Raw genomic sequence first — 20,896 nt, 5'->3', positions numbered from 1 at the left:
GACCCAAGCCCATCTTAGTATCTTTATTTTCTACTTTCAGGAAGTGTTGTTTGTTTATATAGGTGTGCATTCAAAACCGGTAACCTTCATCTCTGTTGCAAAGTTATGCTTCAAGTATAGATATAGCCTTGCTAAATACTGTAGTGCTATTTTTCTAGAAAAAGAGGTACCAGAACCTATCACTCAACTAAGCCTGAAATACAATTTGATCAGCGTGAATCTCCAACACTATTCCAATGATAGAAAACAAAAACCATCCCAGAAACTCCTGATCAGCAAGAGGCTGCTTTTTCAATCAAAGGAAGGAAGGGTATGGGGTCCAGTACCTGGGAGAGGGCAACCAAGAAAGATCAAGCACCTGCAATACACTTCTTCAGCTCACCTTGGTCCTCTATTCCTGATTTCAGTCTCTAAAGGCATTTAAAAATAAAGCCACATTTTAAAAAGGCAGAAGTGCTCCAAGAAGTAAAAAATCTCAAGAGATTCTACCTCTCAAGTGCCCCCTACAAACAGAAACTGAATAGTTAGACCTCTAATCCAGTAATAATATTAATAACCTTATGGTTTCCAAAATTACAAACAATTATAATTACAAAGGTAAAAATAATATAGTTTTAATAATATGGGTTTTCTGTTATAAATCCCATTTCAGCTCTGATAATGCCATAAACTGATTGAACTATCCTGTAGGTAATCGATTTATAATGACTGCCCAACTGGTATCTTACTGTCCTAGAGTCATTTGCTTTTCCTATCTCCACCAGCAGACTTGACAACAGTAGTCTCCTGGGAGCTGAATAAACATGGCACTGTAAGAAAAATGATACCTTCCATTGCCCATGACCCATAAATACCTAAGTGTTGCTTTATTGGAACCTTGGTTTGGTTTAACACAATTACTTAGTTCTGTGAAATTTATATTTCCTCTCCCACCCCCCAGCTCTGATCTAAATGATGGTTGCTGCAATGTTTTAATCTCTTGATCTCTGTGATAAAGTGATTTGTTTTGATTTTATATTTTCCTTATTTGTCTCATTGCAATTCTAATTTGTTTTTACTTTTATGTCACCCAGATAACTTTTTTGTTTGTTGGTTGATAAAGTGAATAAATAAGTAAATCTTAAGTGTAACAACCTGATAGATATTGGAAAGTAAATGCTGTTTGTTCAGTGCTGTTAGGTCCTTTTCCAAGCTATGTGTAAAACAGAGGGGGATGTGATGGCCTGCGATTCAGGCTTGAACTTGGAACCGGAGGAGTCTCAGTCTGCACCGGGTCCTCTGTCTCAGGCAGCATCTGAACCGAGTCTGGGGCCTGATTCTGAAGAGCCCCAGTCTGCACAGGTTCCCCTGCAACAAGCACCAGCTGGGCTGAGTCAGGGGCCTGAGCCTGCCCTGGCTCCAGATTACCTCTTTATCCTCTGCTGGGCAATCACGTACAGCTGCTTCACTACCAGTTGGGTCAGGAGAGGCTGAGGCGGCCTCTGGGTCTAGTAACCCACCGACATCTCCCGAGCTGCAGAGACTAAGGTCTGAGAGAAGGAGAGACCTGAGTACTCTCAGGAGGAGTTGACAGGGAGGTGAGTCACCAGGGGATCAGGACCGCCCATTACCCAGACAGAGATAAAAGGCTATCAGACCCCGCCCCAGGTTGCGGGAGCAACATTGCTGCTTGCTGGAACCTGTCTGAGACCCTGTGCCTGACCTTGCCTGGTTTCCTGTCTTGTGACCTGCCTTGGCCCTGTTGGACTGACTCCTCGCAGAATCCTTGGATTCGAGACTGGACCTGGATCACGTTGCTCGGGTTAACCCCCGGGCCCAGCACAGGGGAAATCTAAGCTTGGAACTTGCTCCATGTCGTGCTGGATGACATGTTCCCTGATAAGTCTGCCTTTAAATATTGTTTGTACCTGCCATGGGTCCTCCTTTCTCACATTTTGCGGTTAGGGAACCTTTTATTTATTTATGATATTTAATATCCCACTCTTCAATATAATTTCTGAGTGTGGTTTTCAGAATAAAATTAAAAAGAGCAACAAAGTTAAGAACTAATAAATAATAGGCAAAACATAAAAACACCATAATGAGATAAAAACTTGTGGTTTTTGTTTGTTTGAAAGAAAACTCTACAATAATCTAAAAGGCCTGGGAAAATGAATAAGTCAAAAAGACAACAAACTCAGCCCTAAGTGAACACTTCTGGGGAGAACTTGCAAAGCCAAGGTGCTACCACAAAATAGGCCCTATCTCTGGGCACCGCTATGCACCTCAACTGAGAGCAGTTGGTCATGGAAGTGAGTCACTGAAAAGGATAAACTAAGGTTACCAGATGCCCCCGTTTCCGAGGGACAGTCCCCAGATTTACAAATCAGTCCCCTGGCAAAATCCATCTATTTAGTAGGAAGTTGAAAAGTGTCCCCAGATTCATTGAAAAAATCTGGAAACATTAGGGTAAACTCCTGGACAGGTTTACATGGGAGGTGGTCATCCCTGAGGTGACATGAGTCTCAAGCTGCATAGATCAACACTTTTGATTGTCCCCAGAAATGTGCTGGAAGCCACTGTAGCTGTTTCAATGGTGGCATAATATGCCTGGTTGCAGTCTGTAATCAAGCTGTTATATTTTGGAGCAACTGCAATTTACAAACATTATTCCAGACAGGGAAAGTGATTTAGGCTTCCAGATAACATGGTCTGCCCCCGGTAAATAAGGCCAGTTGGAGCATAGGCCTGTGTATGGCCACTGAACCAAAACCTTACCAGAGGCAAATGTTAGATAGGTGTACGAGATAGTGGCTTCACAAGCCATATCCACTGTTTCAAATCACCCTCAATTTTAAATAACCATTGATTGATTTCAGCCTAAATATGTACCATGTAGTGGCAAATATGATCAGCTGAACATTTCTGTGAATCGCCCTGAGACCTCCAGGTATAGGGCGGTATATAAATTCTAATAATAATAATAATAATAATAATAATTTCTCTGTTATGCATAGTGAGATGGGTTTTAGCTTAGAATTAAATAGATTCACACAACCTCCCTCAACACTGAATGCATACGTCAGAGGTTGCAGGGTCACACCAGCTTAGCCCCTCCTGCTATGACAACATGTTCACTGGCCATGCGCCCTACTGACCATTCAAATGGCAGTTGCTTGAAGCACAGGTGTAGGGCTGCCCCATGTGATGGGGAATCTTAAGTGGCTCAGAATTCCCCCTCATGTGAAAGAATCCTGCACAGCTGCCTCAGGACATGCAGAGGGGCATTTCACATACCTGCTAAATATGTGGTTGGTGGAAGACATAACTGCAAACACGGTGAACGTGGGGTGGGGTTAACCAGCCAGACCCCTTGACACACAACTCCCTTTCTATGTGTGAGAAGGTGTGTGTGCACCCCTTTCATACTGCAAAGAAACAGAATGAAATTGGAAATCCCTTGAAACATAATTCTGCTAGAAAAGAGATTATAGATTTGCACTATGTAGCAGCAGAGCTAGTCTTACAGGGAGCATGTATAGGAAGAGACAGAGAAATCTCATTATTCTACCACATTTCTCCTGGTTTTCACTTTATATCGGTTTTGTAAGCCTATGTACAATTGTAAAATGCAACAGCCTACCAGACTCTCAATTATGGAGCGGTGCAATTAGATTCAGGGCTTCTTTTCACACTGCAGTAAATCACCATTAACCCAAATGGAATCAATGAAGCTGCAAGAGGAATAAAAAAGCCATGAGAGGAACATCAAGATCTCAATCCCTGCCTCTTTCTTTTAAAGTGAACTTTCTAATTAGACAGTTCCTCATATAAAATAGGGCTAATTTCCTCCAATTTATCATGAGTCTCGTTGTCTCTTGCCGTCTGGGTGTCCTCCACAAAATCTCCTCTTGGTCCTTTAGCTATTGTATAGTGCAATCCAATACATGACACCTGAAAAGCGTGTCCCACTGAGTTTAGTAGTGCTCTCAGGTAAGCAAGTTTAAGATTGCACCAAAATACGATTGGAAAATTCATCGGTTTTCCGGAAGTTAGAAGCCAATACCTTAGCTCATGTCCCCCAGGAAACTGCAACTTTTTTAAAATTTATTGAGCCAGAAGATAGAGGTGAACTTATTTCATAAAGAAATGAATTCACAGTGCCTCAACATCTGAAGAGTTAAAGCTGGCAACACAGAAACCAGCGCATGAAATTGTTGAAAAGCTTTGGATTTGTAAAACAAAAATAAGACAACTTCAGTTCGTGGAAAGTTGCAACTATGATCAGGGGCTTCTTTAACTTGGTTAGCATACCCCTTGATCACAGTTGCGATTTCCCTAGAATTAAAGTTGCTGTCTACTTTTTACAGTGAACAGTTACTTGGTTCATTGTAACTGACTGCATGGTAGTAATAGATTATTTTGAAACTCTTTAAAATAATGTGTGATGTGGCAAATGAAAGTGTGTTGAATCCCTTTGCAGCTGCTGGGTGAATATCAATATACAGACTTGTCAGGATTGTAGATTTTTCTCTTCTGGCCACTACTGTAAAGCGTTTTATAGAGGCTGTTGTGAAATGTGCTCTCTGATAATATGAATTATGTATCATTCTCCCTTCTTATTTTTTGCTTCAAGAATGCCCCTAACGTGGCAAATTACATGTAATCTCAGACATCAATTCTGGCAATGAAAAAAGGACTTTAGCCTACAGTCCTCTGTGAATCAGCTCCACAATACACTGTGGGAATTGTTCCTGAGGACCAGACTAGGCTACAGTGTCCAGAATTCTTTGAGGGGAAGTATGTGCTTTGAATGCACTTTAAAAGTGTAGTGTTAACACAGACATGTTACATGCATAAAGGTAAAGGTAAAGGTACCCCTGCCCGTACGGGCCAGTCGTGTCCAACTCTGGGGTTGCGCGCCCATCTCGATCAAGAGGCCGGGAGCCGGCGCTGTCCGAAAACACTTCTGGGTCACGTGGCCAGCGTGACGAAGCTGCTCTGGCGAGCCAGCACCAGCGCAGCACACGGAAACGCCGTTTACCTTCCCGCTATACAGCGGTACCTGTTTATCTACTTGCACTTAAGGGTGCTTTCGAACTGCTAGGTGGGCAGGAGCTGGGACCGAGCGACGGGAGCTCACCCCGCCGCGGGGATTCGAACTGCCGACCATACGATCGGCAAGTCCTAGGCGCTGAGGTTTTACCCACAGCACCACCCGCGTCCCGTTACATGCATAATCACATTAAATGTGTTGGCTTTTTTAAAGTGGTTGAGATGTGGGGAGGTCAGGCTTGATCAGGTTTGGGACTGTGGCTCACAGGGAGAGAGGTAACTCTTTTTGCCACTCCTCTCCTGGAGAAAATGCCCCCCCCCCGGAAGGAAGCAGCAAATAACAGGTGTTTTTTGTTGAGATCATAGCACAGTGAGGGGCAAGGTTATACTTGCCTCCATCTCTGCCATGGTCTCAATCCTAATCCAGGAACATCTCCAAACTACCCACCTGCTTCTTCATGGAGAGGCACAACCCCATCCAGGATAGGCAAATTACCCAGCCTTGTAGCCAACCTTGGCATGGCTCAATGTGGTGTGGCTGTAAAAAAAGGACCAGCAAGGTGTGAAGTGGTTGCAAGCTCCTCTCTAGGCAACGGCAGGTTTCCACAGTCTCACTAAACAGGTAGTCTCCCGTCTTTTCAGACCCAGGACCCACTTCTTACCCAAACATGCACTTGGGGACCCACTTCTTTATCTTTTACCATATACCCGGTAACTGCAGGGTGGTAAGTGTGCCTGTTGCAACCCACCCATGACCCATGTCATGTGAACCAGGCCATGGTATTAAACAGCTGCATGACAGGCAGTAACTTCAGCCATGGAACTTTTTCTTGGGATTGAGCAGGAGGGGAGAAAAAAGGCTTTTGCCTGCTTGAAATTTGGCCTGATATGGTCATCTCAAAACTACAAGAGTCTGGGGCAAGTGGTGGCGGGGATAACTTTTTGAAGTGTAAATAAGATAGGTTATTGGCTCCAAATTGAATGTCTTAATATTCTTCCGCTGGAACGAATTCAAAAGCCTGATATGTGATATTTTGAAACTGCTCTTTATAACTGCTCTAACAGAAATAACCAGTCTCCCTTGCACTTTAATAAACAAAGGGGGTATAATTATATATCTTAAACCCTATATTTATAAATGTTAGCATGTTCTCTTAGCCATTGTTACAAATGGATGTTCAATACACACACACATACACAAAGCACAGCATGCAAAATGAATCATCATCAGATAACCAGACCAAATTAATCTGCTCTGGGCTGATGACCTTTACTTTTAATCAGGTCAGCACAGTTATGGAATCATGGCCAAAAATCACTCTGCCAAGTCAAGATAACATAATATGCTAGCATTAGTAAAGCAGACAGGGCAGGTTTTAGGAAAATGCCAACAAAATCTGCAGTAATCAATGAGAGTGCTTGCTGCTCTTACTGTATTGTGTAATCAGCAAACACGGACAATTGCAGAATGACGTAAGTAAAATATAGGTCCCTGCATGAGAAATGTACACTAAATGCAGTCACTGGTGATGGACAGAGACAACAAGAGTGCAGCTTTGCTGACAAGTATCTTAAATGCCACATTACACATTATTATTATTTTCTACCTGACTAGGAAAAAAAATGTACATAATGCATGGCCCCCATCCAGCTTTGATTTTTCTCTTATTTTTTTTTAAATTTTTGTATTTATTTATGAAACACTTGGGTTCTTCCAACCATGATGGTACTTGGTTCTAAGCAGTGCTTTTTTCAGGGAGTACTCAAGGGGGCACAGTACCAGCACCTCTTTTTTGGTGTTAAAAAGTGTGACGCTTACTGTAACAACTTCATGGTGAGTACCGGCACCTATCTTTCTAAAAAAAAAGCATTGGTTCTAAGTGCTTTTTGCAAGGGTGCCTGTCGCTCCTCGCCACCTGAGTCCACTTTTAGAGGGAGCAATCTGATTTGGGGAAGCATACTTTTCATCTTAGTTCTCAGCCAGTCATCAGTGAGGTATTCAGGGCAGAAACCCTTTTCATAGCACTCCACACAGGGCTGGCCCACCTGCGAGGTGTGGTGAGGCAGTCACCTCAGGCAGCAGACTGGGCACAACTGTGAGGGGCGGCAGATTTGCGCCCCAAGGAGCAGGCCACTGACTGCCCACTCTGCCACTGCCACCCCCCAGTGCCACCTGCTTATCTCTAGCCTCCTTCAGTGTACCAAGGCGCTCCCAGACTACCTCCAATTGCCTCAGGCAGCAGCAGTGGGTGCCATGGCAGACATGAGAGGTCTGCCATTTTCTGCTTTGCCTCAAGCGGCAAAACATCCTGGCTCTATGTTTGAAGAATGCGGAAGTGTTTCACGGGCTTGTAGGCTAGGAGTTGGGCTGTCAGGTTGAAACCCAGGGATGTGCATTTTACCTTTAAGCTCACCAGTAAATCTCCCTCCTGTTTTTGTCTGTGATGCCCATCTTGGAAGTATGGAAGACATCTCAAGCTCTGGATCCGACAGCCCAATCTAAACAGGAATAGTAGCAGAACTTAATTTTAACCAAGCCTTCACCCTGGGAGTTGTTTTGAATGCCAGGATTCGGGCTGCTGGTGAGTGAACAAAGCCCATGTCAGTACCTGGAGGCCTTGAATGTCTGGTCCTTTATTTGTCCATTCCTCTGGGCTTGAGCCTATCTAGAAGCAGCATCTGGGAAGCCACTCCTCATTTAATATTTCCTGGAGTAACACGATGTCCAGGCCTTGTTAGTAATGGAAATGGTGGGTGGCTCAACATGCATAACCTGGTAATGCTGCTCAAAGGAAGGCTGCTGGAGCCAGGGATGAATGGACCACGTAATGCTTTGCTGAGGGCTGCTCATACCTGGAGCCTATCCTGTGAATGAACAGAAAAGCAATACCTCAGTCCCTCTTAACAACAGGGTGGGAGATCCATGCCATTGAATTCAGAGGAAGAGGTGCAGCTGCTAATAGACTGAGCCTGTACAATGCCTGGTTCAAATCTCACCACACCAGATTACATTAATTATGGGGGAACTTTGGGGAGGCTTAATAAAAATCTACAAGCCCCAACACTCTTCCAATTTTAGCCAAACCATGGCTGTCGCTGTAACAACAGTAATTTAGAAGGCTGACCCAAAAGAGGAGCAGAACTTTCTTGTCCCCCTCATAGTTCTGAACAGCATGTCTCTGAATGACATTTACTAAGAATTGTAAGTGGGGAGATGCTGTTGCAGTCAGGGACCTGCTTGCAGGCTTCCTGCTGGATGTTGGAATAGATGGGCCGTTGGCCTGGTCCAGCCGGACTCCTGGGTACTTTGTCTGGAGCACTGGCTTTGGCCAAGTCACTGTCTTTCATCCTCAGAGCCCAACACAGCCATACTGACCTTACGTGTTTGACCACTGTGGGCTCCTATGCGAGGGGCTTTGAACACTCTCTCTGTCAGCCAGATGGTTATTACAGCAAGCTGACCAATGTATAAAATACAAAAGCACATCCTCTATGAAGCCAGTTGCCCCAAACAAATTCCAAGCTAAGAGCTAACAGTCATTGGTGATCTAAGGGACATGACAACATTCTGACATTTTGCCACCTGCTCTGTAATAAACGTATTTGTACCCTAAAGATCTATGCTAATTATTATTGTATCCTCGTTAAGTGTATTAATTTACTATTAAATGCGTGTTGGACTGGGCTGTTATAAAGCAATTAATTAACATAAGAATATATACATATGTAACAGATAATTGACATAATTAACAGTATATTAAATTAGGAAGGAAGCAGCAAATAACAGGTGTTTTTTGTTGAGATCATAGCACAGTGAGGGGCAAGGTTATACTTGCCTCCATCTCTGCCATGGTCTCAATCCTAATCCAGGAACATCTCCAAACTACCCACCTGCTTCTTCATGGAGAGGCACAACCCCATCCAGGATAGGCAAATTACCCAGCCTTGTAGCCAACCTTGGCATGGCTCAATGTGGTGTGGCTGTAAAAAAAGGACCAGCAAGGTGTGAAGTGGTTGCAAGCTCCTCTCTAGGCAACGGCAGGTTTCCACAGTCTCACTAAACAGGTAGTCTCCCGTCTTTTCAGACCCAGGACCCACTTCTTACCCAAACATGCACTTGGGGACCCACTTCTTTATCTTTTACCATATACCCGGTAACTGCAGGGTGGTAAGTGTGCCTGTTGCAACCCACCCATGACCCATGTCATGTGAACCAGGCCATGGTATTAAACAGCTGCATGACAGGCAGTAACTTCAGCCATGGAACTTTTTCTTGGGATTGAGCAGGAGGGGAGAAAAAAGGCTTTTGCCTGCTTGAAATTTGGCCTGATATGGTCATCTCAAAACTACAAGAGTCTGGGGCAAGTGGTGGCGGGGATAACTTTTTGAAGTGTAAATAAGATAGGTTATTGGCTCCAAATTGAATGTCTTAATATTCTTCCGCTGGAACGAATTCAAAAGCCTGATATGTGATATTTTGAAACTGCTCTTTATAACTGCTCTAACAGAAATAACCAGTCTCCCTTGCACTTTAATAAACAAAGGGGGTATAATTATATATCTTAAACCCTATATTTATAAATGTTAGCATGTTCTCTTAGCCATTGTTACAAATGGATGTTCAATACACACACACATACACAAAGCACAGCATGCAAAATGAATCATCATCAGATAACCAGACCAAATTAATCTGCTCTGGGCTGATGACCTTTACTTTTAATCAGGTCAGCACAGTTATGGAATCATGGCCAAAAATCACTCTGCCAAGTCAAGATAACATAATATGCTAGCATTAGTAAAGCAGACAGGGCAGGTTTTAGGAAAATGCCAACAAAATCTGCAGTAATCAATGAGAGTGCTTGCTGCTCTTACTGTATTGTGTAATCAGCAAACACGGACAATTGCAGAATGACGTAAGTAAAATATAGGTCCCTGCATGAGAAATGTACACTAAATGCAGTCACTGGTGATGGACAGAGACAACAAGAGTGCAGCTTTGCTGACAAGTATCTTAAATGCCACATTACACATTATTATTATTTTCTACCTGACTAGGAAAAAAAATGTACATAATGCATGGCCCCCATCCAGCTTTGATTTTTCTCTTATTTTTTTTTAAATTTTTGTATTTATTTATGAAACACTTGGGTTCTTCCAACCATGATGGTACTTGGTTCTAAGCAGTGCTTTTTTCAGGGAGTACTCAAGGGGGCACAGTACCAGCACCTCTTTTTTGGTGTTAAAAAGTGTGACGCTTACTGTAACAACTTCATGGTGAGTACCGGCACCTATCTTTCTAAAAAAAAAGCATTGGTTCTAAGTGCTTTTTGCAAGGGTGCCTGTCGCTCCTCGCCACCTGAGTCCACTTTTAGAGGGAGCAATCTGATTTGGGGAAGCATACTTTTCATCTTAGTTCTCAGCCAGTCATCAGTGAGGTATTCAGGGCAGAAACCCTTTTCATAGCACTCCACACAGGGCTGGCCCACCTGCGAGGTGTGGTGAGGCAGTCACCTCAGGCAGCAGACTGGGCACAACTGTGAGGGGCGGCAGATTTGCGCCCCAAGGAGCAGGCCACTGACTGCCCACTCTGCCACTGCCACCCCCCAGTGCCACCTGCTTATCTCTAGCCTCCTTCAGTGTACCAAGGCGCTCCCAGACTACCTCCAATTGCCTCAGGCAGCAGCAGTGGGTGCCATGGCAGACATGAGAGGTCTGCCATTTTCTGCTTTGCCTCAAGCGGCAAAACATCCTGGCTCTATGTTTGAAGAATGCGGAAGTGTTTCACGGGCTTGTAGGCTAGGAGTTGGGCTGTCAGGTTGAAACCCAGGGATGTGCATTTTACCTTTAAGCTCACCAGTAAATCTCCCTCCTGTTTTTGTCTGTGATGCCCATCTTGGAAGTATGGAAGACATCTCAAGCTCTGGATCCGACAGCCCAATCTAAACAGGAATAGTAGCAGAACTTAATTTTAACCAAGCCTTCACCCTGGGAGTTGTTTTGAATGCCAGGATTCGGGCTGCTGGTGAGTGAACAAAGCCCATGTCAGTACCTGGAGGCCTTGAATGTCTGGTCCTTTATTTGTCCATTCCTCTGGGCTTGAGCCTATCTAGAAGCAGCATCTGGGAAGCCACTCCTCATTTAATATTTCCTGGAGTAACACGATGTCCAGGCCTTGTTAGTAATGGAAATGGTGGGTGGCTCAACATGCATAACCTGGTAATGCTGCTCAAAGGAAGGCTGCTGGAGCCAGGGATGAATGGACCACGTAATGCTTTGCTGAGGGCTGCTCATACCTGGAGCCTATCCTGTGAATGAACAGAAAAGCAATACCTCAGTCCCTCTTAACAACAGGGTGGGAGATCCATGCCATTGAATTCAGAGGAAGAGGTGCAGCTGCTAATAGACTGAGCCTGTACAATGCCTGGTTCAAATCTCACCACACCAGATTACATTAATTATGGGGGAACTTTGGGGAGGCTTAATAAAAATCTACAAGCCCCAACACTCTTCCAATTTTAGCCAAACCATGGCTGTCGCTGTAACAACAGTAATTTAGAAGGCTGACCCAAAAGAGGAGCAGAACTTTCTTGTCCCCCTCATAGTTCTGAACAGCATGTCTCTGAATGACATTTACTAAGAATTGTAAGTGGGGAGATGCTGTTGCAGTCAGGGACCTGCTTGCAGGCTTCCTGCTGGATGTTGGAATAGATGGGCCGTTGGCCTGGTCCAGCCGGACTCCTGGGTACTTTGTCTGGAGCACTGGCTTTGGCCAAGTCACTGTCTTTCATCCTCAGAGCCCAACACAGCCATACTGACCTTACGTGTTTGACCACTGTGGGCTCCTATGCGAGGGGCTTTGAACACTCTCTCTGTCAGCCAGATGGTTATTACAGCAAGCTGACCAATGTATAAAATACAAAAGCACATCCTCTATGAAGCCAGTTGCCCCAAACAAATTCCAAGCTAAGAGCTAACAGTCATTGGTGATCTAAGGGACATGACAACATTCTGACATTTTGCCACCTGCTCTGTAATAAACGTATTTGTACCCTAAAGATCTATGCTAATTATTATTGTATCCTCGTTAAGTGTATTAATTTACTATTAAATGCGTGTTGGACTGGGCTGTTATAAAGCAATTAATTAACATAAGAATATATACATATGTAACAGATAATTGACATAATTAACAGTATATTAAATTATATATTAAGGGATGTGGGTGGCGCTATGATCTAAACCACAGAGCCTAGGGCTTGCCAATTGGAAGGTCGGCAGTTCGAATCCCCATGACAGGGTGAGCTCCTGTTGCTCCGTCCCTGCTCCTGCCCACCTAGCAGTTCAAAAGCACATCAAGTGCAAGTAGATAAATAGGAACCACTCCGGCAGTAAAGTAAAAGGCGTTTCCGTGCGCTGCTCTGGTTCGCCAGAAGCGGCTTAGTCATGCTGGCCACACGACCCAGAAGCTGTATGCCGGCTCCCTCGGCCAGTAAAGCGAGATGAGCGCAGCAACCCCAGAGTCGTTCACGACTGGACCTAACAGTCAGGGGTCCCTTTACCTTTACCTTGAAATTATATATTCAAAGCTTGAATTCAGAAATTAGCGTGCTGATGAGTAGGATGGTAATTTAATATGAATTTCAAAGCACTAAGCAAATATGAAATAGTTGCTTTGAATTCAAGGATGTGGCAGAAAGAGACATACTTGCTAGTTTTTTAATAGTAGGTAGAAGGTGCCCTTACTTGCTTTTACACCAGTTTCATCCTGTCTTACAACCACTGAGTGACCCCAGTTCTCTAACTGACGCAGAGGCTGTCAGCCGTCGCTTGTTTTGTCTGAAGCTAGTGGGCCTTAGGAACTTTCTGTCCTGGCATGGCGTGTGACACTATTGTCTTTTGGGGGGAAACATGGGGGGGGGGAGTGGGCACTTAGAAATGGAAGCAGAGAAAGAAAGAAAAAGTTAAGCATTGTCAAAGTTCATTGTTGAAGTTCATTGTGTTTTAATTACTTAAGTAATGTTTTAATTACATAACCTTCACACTTTCTTTACTTCTGCCTGTCCAAGTGGGACTTTTTCAGATAAAAAAATAGAACTGCAGAAAATTGGTCGCCGATCTCGTTAGGCAGTGGAGTTATGAGTGGGACTAACTTTCCGTGTGCCAGGGTAGAGAAACAAGGCTTTTTATTCTGTGAACCACCCTGAGATCTTATGATGAAGGGCAGCATATAAATTTAATAAATAGTAATAGTAGTAGTGAAAACAGGTGGTTCATCTATTGAATGTATTATTCATTTTATTCAACTTTTAAAATTAAAATGTATTAAATATTTTTGGGGTTATAAAAGTACACACAGTGTCTCTGCTTTTGGTTAATAGAATTATTTTTACAAATTGTTCATATTTGATGTGAGACAATAATGTTATAGATAGTATAAAGTTGTGGGGAAAGAGAAGTAGGGAGAGAGAGTGGGAGGTGAGAGAAGAGGGGATAGTAAACTTTCATTCTTCTACATAGGTTGCAAGGTTTTGTGTCAGCACCACATGGGTAGGTTCTCTTTCTATTCATTTATTAGGTTTCATTGGCAGTGAGGGAGACGGGGGGGCCTAGGGCATGGTTGGTTGCCTATAGTTGACTGCAGTGAGTTTTGTTTGTGTGTGTTGGGTCAGCTTAGGCATAGCAGTTCATAGGCTGTCGGTGGGTTCCTGTTGTGGTCTTGCTGGGCTGTGTGTGGAATAAAGGGGAGCCACAGCGGGGTGAACGTTTCCTATTCGGTTTGTCCCTGTGCTAGTTTCAATTTGTTGATTAGCTTTTTCTAGGAGGGCTGTTTCCCATACAGTTTGGTACCAGTGGTCAATGTTTACTACTGACAGGTCCCTCAAGTGTCTAGTTATGCTGCTGATTACTGAGGGTAAGTGGTTTATGAGTTATTTGCAGTGTGTGTGTGTGTGTGTGTGTGTGTTATTGTCTTGGAAGATATTTAGTAAGGACAGTTCTGGAGTGGCTTCTGGTACCTGTTTTGTTATTTTGAATATTTCTTGTAGGATTTATGTCCAAAAGGGTTGAATTTTTGGGCAGTCCCACCACATGTGGTACCACCTATAGATTAGCTTCCAAAGTGAATTCCCTTTTTTTTGCCTGAGATGGATTTTAATGATGGTTTAGATCACAGTTTGGTTCATTGGGTAAGGTTTATTTCATAATCTATGTCATGCTCCCATTGTTTTTTGATTGAGATGTGGGGTTTCATCTGTGTTTATATTCAATGGATTTCCATGAATCCAAAAGCAAAAATGAGGATGCATTGCATTTAGCTTCCAGTGCTTTTGATTAAACTGTTTTTTCCTGAATTGAATGAGCTGTGTCATTCAACATGCCCCTGTTTAGTTCAGTGCCATTACCATTATGAATCCTGACAAGAATTTTCGCTCATGGCTTTTGTGCAGAAATGTAAACGATAACAGAGCTAGACAACTTATAATTCAATTACATAACATGTGAAGCTCCTGCTGCTGGAACCAGGGCAGAACACACCTTTGGCTCTGACGTCAGCTTCTCCTTCTGTGCACTGTGCTCCCGTGCTTTCTCCAACATTTGCTTGTTGTTTTGTGAAACATACTGGAGTGTATTCAGCTGTTGCACTTAAACCCACTTTGGGTTTCCCCTCTTATTTAGCTAATTATTCTAGCAGCAAAAGATTGCCTGAGGACTCATCTGCACAGCTGCAATTATAACATTATAAGTGTGTTATAAAAATGTGACACCAGATGGCGCTGTAGAGCTCAATGGCAAATTGCAAATACAGTAGACCCTCGGGTTGCAAACGTGATCCATGCGGGAAGCATGTTCGCAACCCGCAGCGTCTGCAACCCGCAGTGCTGTGCGCGGGTTGCAATTTGGCGCTTCTGCGCATGCGCAAGCGCTGAAACCCAGAAGTAACCTGTTCTGGTATATTTTATAGCATTTTTAATAGCATTTTCATAGTGTTTTTTATATCTGTGTAGATCCAGCTTAAGTGTAATCAGTTCTTACTTATTGTTCCCAACCCTAACCCTGTGGAAAGCCATCTAATTAGACTTTAATTTGATTTTGACCTGTTTTTAGGAGGTAATTTAATTATTGTTTGATTTTATACTAATGTTATAGATCTGATGTTAGCCGCCCTGAGCCCGACTTCGGCCGGGGAGGGCGGGGTATAAAAAAAAGTATTATTATTATTATTATTATTATTATTATTATTATTATTATTCTACATATGTGAGAGAAAACAAGAGAAAAATATTGATTCTGAATTCAATCTTTGACTAATGAGCACCTGTCTTGAGCACAAAACAGAAAGTTACTCTGTCTTGAGAGCAGGAGGGGGTGACCTTGTTCACAATCCTTGCACCTACCTTCTATTATTCCCTTTAGCCACTCTGTGCTTGCTTGCTTGCTTGCTTGCTTAATTAATTAACTAACCACTTTTTCTTCAAAGGAACTCAAGTTGGTGTACATGGTTCTCCTCCTCCCCAGTTCATTTTCACAACAACCCTGTGAGGTAGATTATGCTAAGAGATGGATCCTGGCCTGGGGTCACTCAGTGAGCTTCATGGCTGAATGGGGATTCGAATCCTGGTCTCCCAGGTCATAGTCCAGTGCTCTAACCATTGCACCACACTGGCTCTTACAGTATTGTGCTTGAGTGAAGCTTTGGATGCTGTTTGCTCAACCAATGTGATAGCTTGGACTATCTAGCCCCGCCTTATACAGTGGTACCTCGAGTTAAGTACTTAATTCGTTCCAGAGGTCCGTACTTAACCTGAAACTGTTCTTAACCTGAAGCACCACTTTAGCTAATGGGGCCTCCTGCTGCTTCCACACCACAGGCGTGCAATTTCTGTTCTCATCCTGAAGCAAAGTTCTTAACCTGAAGCACTATTTCTGGGTTAGCGGAGTCTGTAACCTGAAGCATATGTAACCCAAGGTACAACTGTAATACCAGCCAGCTCATGCCTTAAGATATTTGGAGAAGGCTCCTTTCCAGGCCCCATACTATCTCGAAACAACCACAAGAAGGTTTTTAATGTGGTTGGAATGGCACTGATCAAACTTGCATGGATTCTGGGAAGAAGTTGCTCACTACAGTAGCAACATTGATGCCAACCAATATGTGCTTACAGCACTAATACAAACATCATTCAGTGTTGCTGTTTTGTTGGGGAAAGCTACATTTCCCCAGCAAATCAATATTGCATCATGAGTGCTGCAAAAACATGATATCCTAGTTATAGCCGTGCTAGTTTGTCTTTACATTTTAAAGATTCTGCTATGAATTACTAGTACCATACCTGCTTGCATCTACACCACACATTCAAAGCACACGGCTTCCCCCAGCAATCATGGGAACTGTAGTTTGCTCCCTCACAGAACTACAATTCCCAGCACCCATAACAAACTATAGTTCTGAATATACTTAGGGTAAGCCAGGTGCTTTAACTGCATTGTGTGGATGTAGTTGTTCTTCTGTACTTTAACTTAATGTCTCGTTTCCACCACTCGCAGTTTATTTTGGTGCCTACCTAATTTGCCCTAGTGTGCATGGGAAATCCCTGCCCATGTGGCAACACTAGCCAGAAAGATAATGGCAGGAACATGGTAGCAGGGTCTGGTGGTGGGTCTCTCAACCATCTCTGGATCCCAGTAAATGGTTGGCCCTCCTGCAGCCCCCATCAACTTTTCACTGTGCGCACACGAGCCGTGGTGTTTTCCACTCCCTTATCTTCTGCTCCTTGAACAAAATTACTATCTGCCTCCAGCCGCAATAATTTATTTAAATTGAGACCTTATTTAAGTCACTTGGTGCCATTGATTTTAGTACATCAACCAAATTGGAGTGGTTTTGCACAATGTCGTTGGCCTGAACATATTGACATAATTATCAAATTAAAGGAAGAAATGAAGCCATCCCTCTGTTTGTTCTAAATAATTCATGGCAACAATCAAATTGGGAATACATTTCTGACAAATTCCAGTTAAGCTCTTTATCTCCCCCTCAGCAGATGGTTGTGTTTCTACCTAGAAGGGAGGGAAGAAATCATGTGAACTCTGGAAAAACCCCTCTAAGCTTTGATTAAAATGGAAAACGGCATAAAAAAGAAATGAAAGCATTTTGGAGGACTGAAAAGCTCAGTGTATTGTGACCTTTCTATCATGAAATCCCACAGATTTTTAACTCATCATTTTTAAGGTAGCAGATGAATGAAATCCTTACCACAAGACTCACAGCAGGTTGGAACAGGATGAAAAGTATTGACACAGATCTGTAGGAAAGATAAATTTAACAATAATCAGGACTGTGTGTAGACTGATTAAGCAGGAGTACTGAAAAATCCTTATATGCTTGAAATTGAAAATGTATGGAAAACCTGTGCCAAAGTGGCCGGATAAGAGTGGGTGAATAATATTTCTAATGCTTGGAGAATCATGTTGTCCTTGGGATTGTCTTTCTAAATAATCATTCAAGCACTTCCATTCCTTCTTGACTGTATTCATTGACTCTATTCAAGTCTTATTATATCCATCAATTTGGCCAGTTGCAAATATTCACATAATTTACATAACCATTCCTCATTGGTTGGTACCTGGTTACCCTTCCAGTACTTAGCCACCAGGATTCTCGCTGCAGATGTCGCGTACAGGAAGAATTTAGTATTTTCTCTACAAATATCATGATTCAATATTCCCAAAAGGTATGTTTCTGGTCTTTTGCTATGTGAAGTTCTTAGTAACTTTTTTATTTCTTCATGGATCATGTCCCAGAACTTTCTGATCTCTGGACATGTCCACCACATAGGGTAGAAAGTTCCAATCTGCTTTGTGCATCTCCAACGCTTATTACTAAGCGATTTGTTCATTTTAGCCGATCTCTCCGGTGTTAAATACCACCTATGGTGCATTTTCGGGACGCGGGTGGCGCTGTGGCCTAAACCACAGAGCCTAGGGCTTGCCGATCAGAAGGTTGGTGGTTCGAATCCCCGCGACAGGGTGAGCTCCCGTTGCTCGGTCCCTGCTCCTGCCAACCTAGCAGTTCGAAAGCACGTCAAAGTGCAAGTAGATAAATAGGTACCGCTCCGGCGAGAAGGTAAACGGCATTTCTGTGCGCTGCTCTGGTTCGCCAGAAGCGGCTTAGTCCTGCTGGCCACATGACCCGGAAGCTGTATGCCGGTTCCCTCGGCCAATAAAGCGAGATGAGCGCCACAACCCCAGAGTCGGTCCCGACTGGACCTAATGGTCAGGGGTCCCTTTACCTTTACTATGGTACATTTTCAGGTAGTTTTCTCTTATTAAATAACATGCTGTAAAATTAATATTTTTTGTCCACAGGTTTTTTCACTCTTTATATTCAATTACATAACCTAAGTCCTGCTCCCATCTTATTATGGCCTTTCCCTCTTTTTCTATTTGAGCATTTTGTAACAGCTTGTACATTTTGGAGAGAGTCTTTTGGTTGTTCTGTAAAACCTCCTTCTCTAAGATCGATGCTTTATTATCAGACCCTTTTAACGTCTTATCTTTTTCAAAGGTCGCCCTAAGCTGGTAATATTCTAGCCAATTTACCCCTAGTTGTTTGAGTTCTTCAAACCTTTTCAGTTTGGGACAATAATTTATCTCATGCACCAAGTCTCTGTAAGTTGGCCAGTTATTGTTCATGTTATTGTTATGAATGACAGTTGACTCTATAGGTGGTACCCACCAAGGGGTTTTTGTTATAACTTTGGATTTATTCCTCTCCCAAACTTCGAATAAGGCCTTCCTCACTAGGTGGTTTGTGAAGCCTTTATGTGCTTTTATTTTATCGTGGCATAAGTAGCCATGCCACCCGAAAACCTTGTCCCAGCCCTCTAAATCCAAGACTTCGGTTTTCCTAAGCAACATCCAGTCTTTCAACCAAGTCCAGTATGCATCCTCAAAGTACATTCTGAGGTCCGGGACTGCGAACCCTCCTCTTTCTCTGGGTTGCGCCAACAATTTAAATTTCATTCTTGCTTTTTTGTCCTGCCAAATAAAATTGGCCAGGTCCCTCTGCCAATCTTTAAAACATTTTGTCCCAATAATTATTGGAATTTTCTGAAAGAGAAAGAGGATTTTGGGAAGTACTGTCATTTTAATCACTGATATTCTGCCCCATAATGACAGCTTCAATTTACTCCAATTTTCTAAATTTCCTTCCATTTTTTGATGTAATTGTCTTTAAATAAATTAGTGTTCTTATTTGTAATCCAGACCCCCAGATAGTTTACTTTGTTTGTGGTCTTTAGACCTGTTATTCTTTCTAGGTCCTCTTGTTCCTTTTCTCCCATATTTTTTGTTAATAATTTTGATTTATCTTTATTCAGTTTAAATCCCGAGACCTTGCCAAATTCATTCATTTTCACTAGTGCTTTTTGTATGCCTTCAAATGGATTTACAGTAGTAATAATTACATCATCAGCAAATGCCTTTACCTTGTAGTATCGGCTACCTAAATTGATGCCCCTTATTTCCTGGTCTTTCCTTATTGCTATTAAAAGAATCTCCAATGTTGTGATAAATAAGAGTGGGGACAAGGGACAACCTTGTCTAGTCCCTCTCTATATTAAATTCTTCAGTGATTTCATTATTTATAATTATTTTGGCTTTCTGGTTGTCATAAATTGCCTTAATTCCATTCATGATGTTGTTTACTATTCTCAAGCTCTCAAAAGTTTTAATTAAGAAGTTCCACAACACACTGTTGAAAGCCTTCTCCACATCTGCCAGTAGCATTGCTACCTTTTTGCTTGGTTTCATTTCTGTATATTCCAGTAATAATTATCCTTGTCTTATTTCTTATTTGCCTCCCTGGCAAAAAGCCGGCTTGATCATTTCCTATTACCCTGTTTAATAAATTTTTCAGCCTGCTAGCCAGGATACCTGTAAATATTTTATAATCCATGCTTAGTAGTGAAATTGGTCTATAATTCTTAATAAGTTTCAGATCCGTACCTTGTTTTGGTAAGAGTGTTATTAGTGCTTCATGCCAGGATTCTGGGGTTTTCCCTTTCTCCAATATCTCATTCATGATTTTTTTAAGCTTAGGGAATAACTATTTCTTCTAATTTTTTATAATATATTATCAGAATCCCATCCGGACCTGGCGATTTTCCAACTTTCATTTTCCTTATCACTTCTTTAATTTCATCTGTTTCTATATTTGAATTTAGTAGGCTATGTTCAGCCTCCTCAATCTCCGGCAACTTGTTTTCTATCAGGTATTTTTTAACATTATTCTCATCTTTGCGTTCTAATTCATATAGTTTTTTTGTAATAATTCATAAATTTATCTTTAATTTGGTCCGGGTTGATAATTTCTTTTCCCTGGTCTGTTATTTTATTTATAACTCTTTCCACTTGTCTTTCCTTTGTTAACCAGGCCGGCATCTTGCCAGGTTTATTGGCCAATTCAAAATATATTTGAAATCATTTTTATCTTTATTGTACTGCCAGCAGATGGAGACTTGTTTACTGTAAATTTTGGGAACTCTGTTGGGAAAACCATTCACTTATTTGCAAAGCTAAGTGTCTGTGATTTATTCTAGCCTAAGTATTTTCACAGGGAACATTTATTTAAAGGTAGATGAGGGCAGATGCAAATTCTAACCAAGTATTAATGTGCTTGGAGCAATCACCATTTTGCTGCTATGAAAGAGTAAGGATTTCTCCCCAAACTCTCTCTACAGTAGCCTTTCTCATTCAGCCTTATGAATTCTAACACTTCAGGCGGGCACTTGGAGAGCTTTTCCATGGGGTTGTGCTGGCCCTGGAGGCAATGACTGCAGTAGCACCAGCACAATATGCA

General features: G+C 42.4%; 1 protein-coding gene across 2 annotated transcripts in view; it reads right to left on the bottom strand.

The window, feature by feature from the left end:
* The window catches only part of BLVRA (biliverdin reductase A), a 225,404-nt gene that overhangs the window by 168,292 nt on the left and 36,216 nt on the right, over positions 1-20,896 (bottom strand). The gene's annotated exons all lie outside the window — the stretch shown is intronic.

The sequence above is a fragment of the Podarcis raffonei genome, chromosome 12 (genome assembly GCF_027172205.1).
Source record: "Podarcis raffonei isolate rPodRaf1 chromosome 12, rPodRaf1.pri, whole genome shotgun sequence".
Lineage (NCBI taxonomy): Eukaryota > Metazoa > Chordata > Lepidosauria > Squamata > Lacertidae > Podarcis > Podarcis raffonei.
This window is presented reverse-complemented; position numbering and strand designations above follow the sequence as displayed.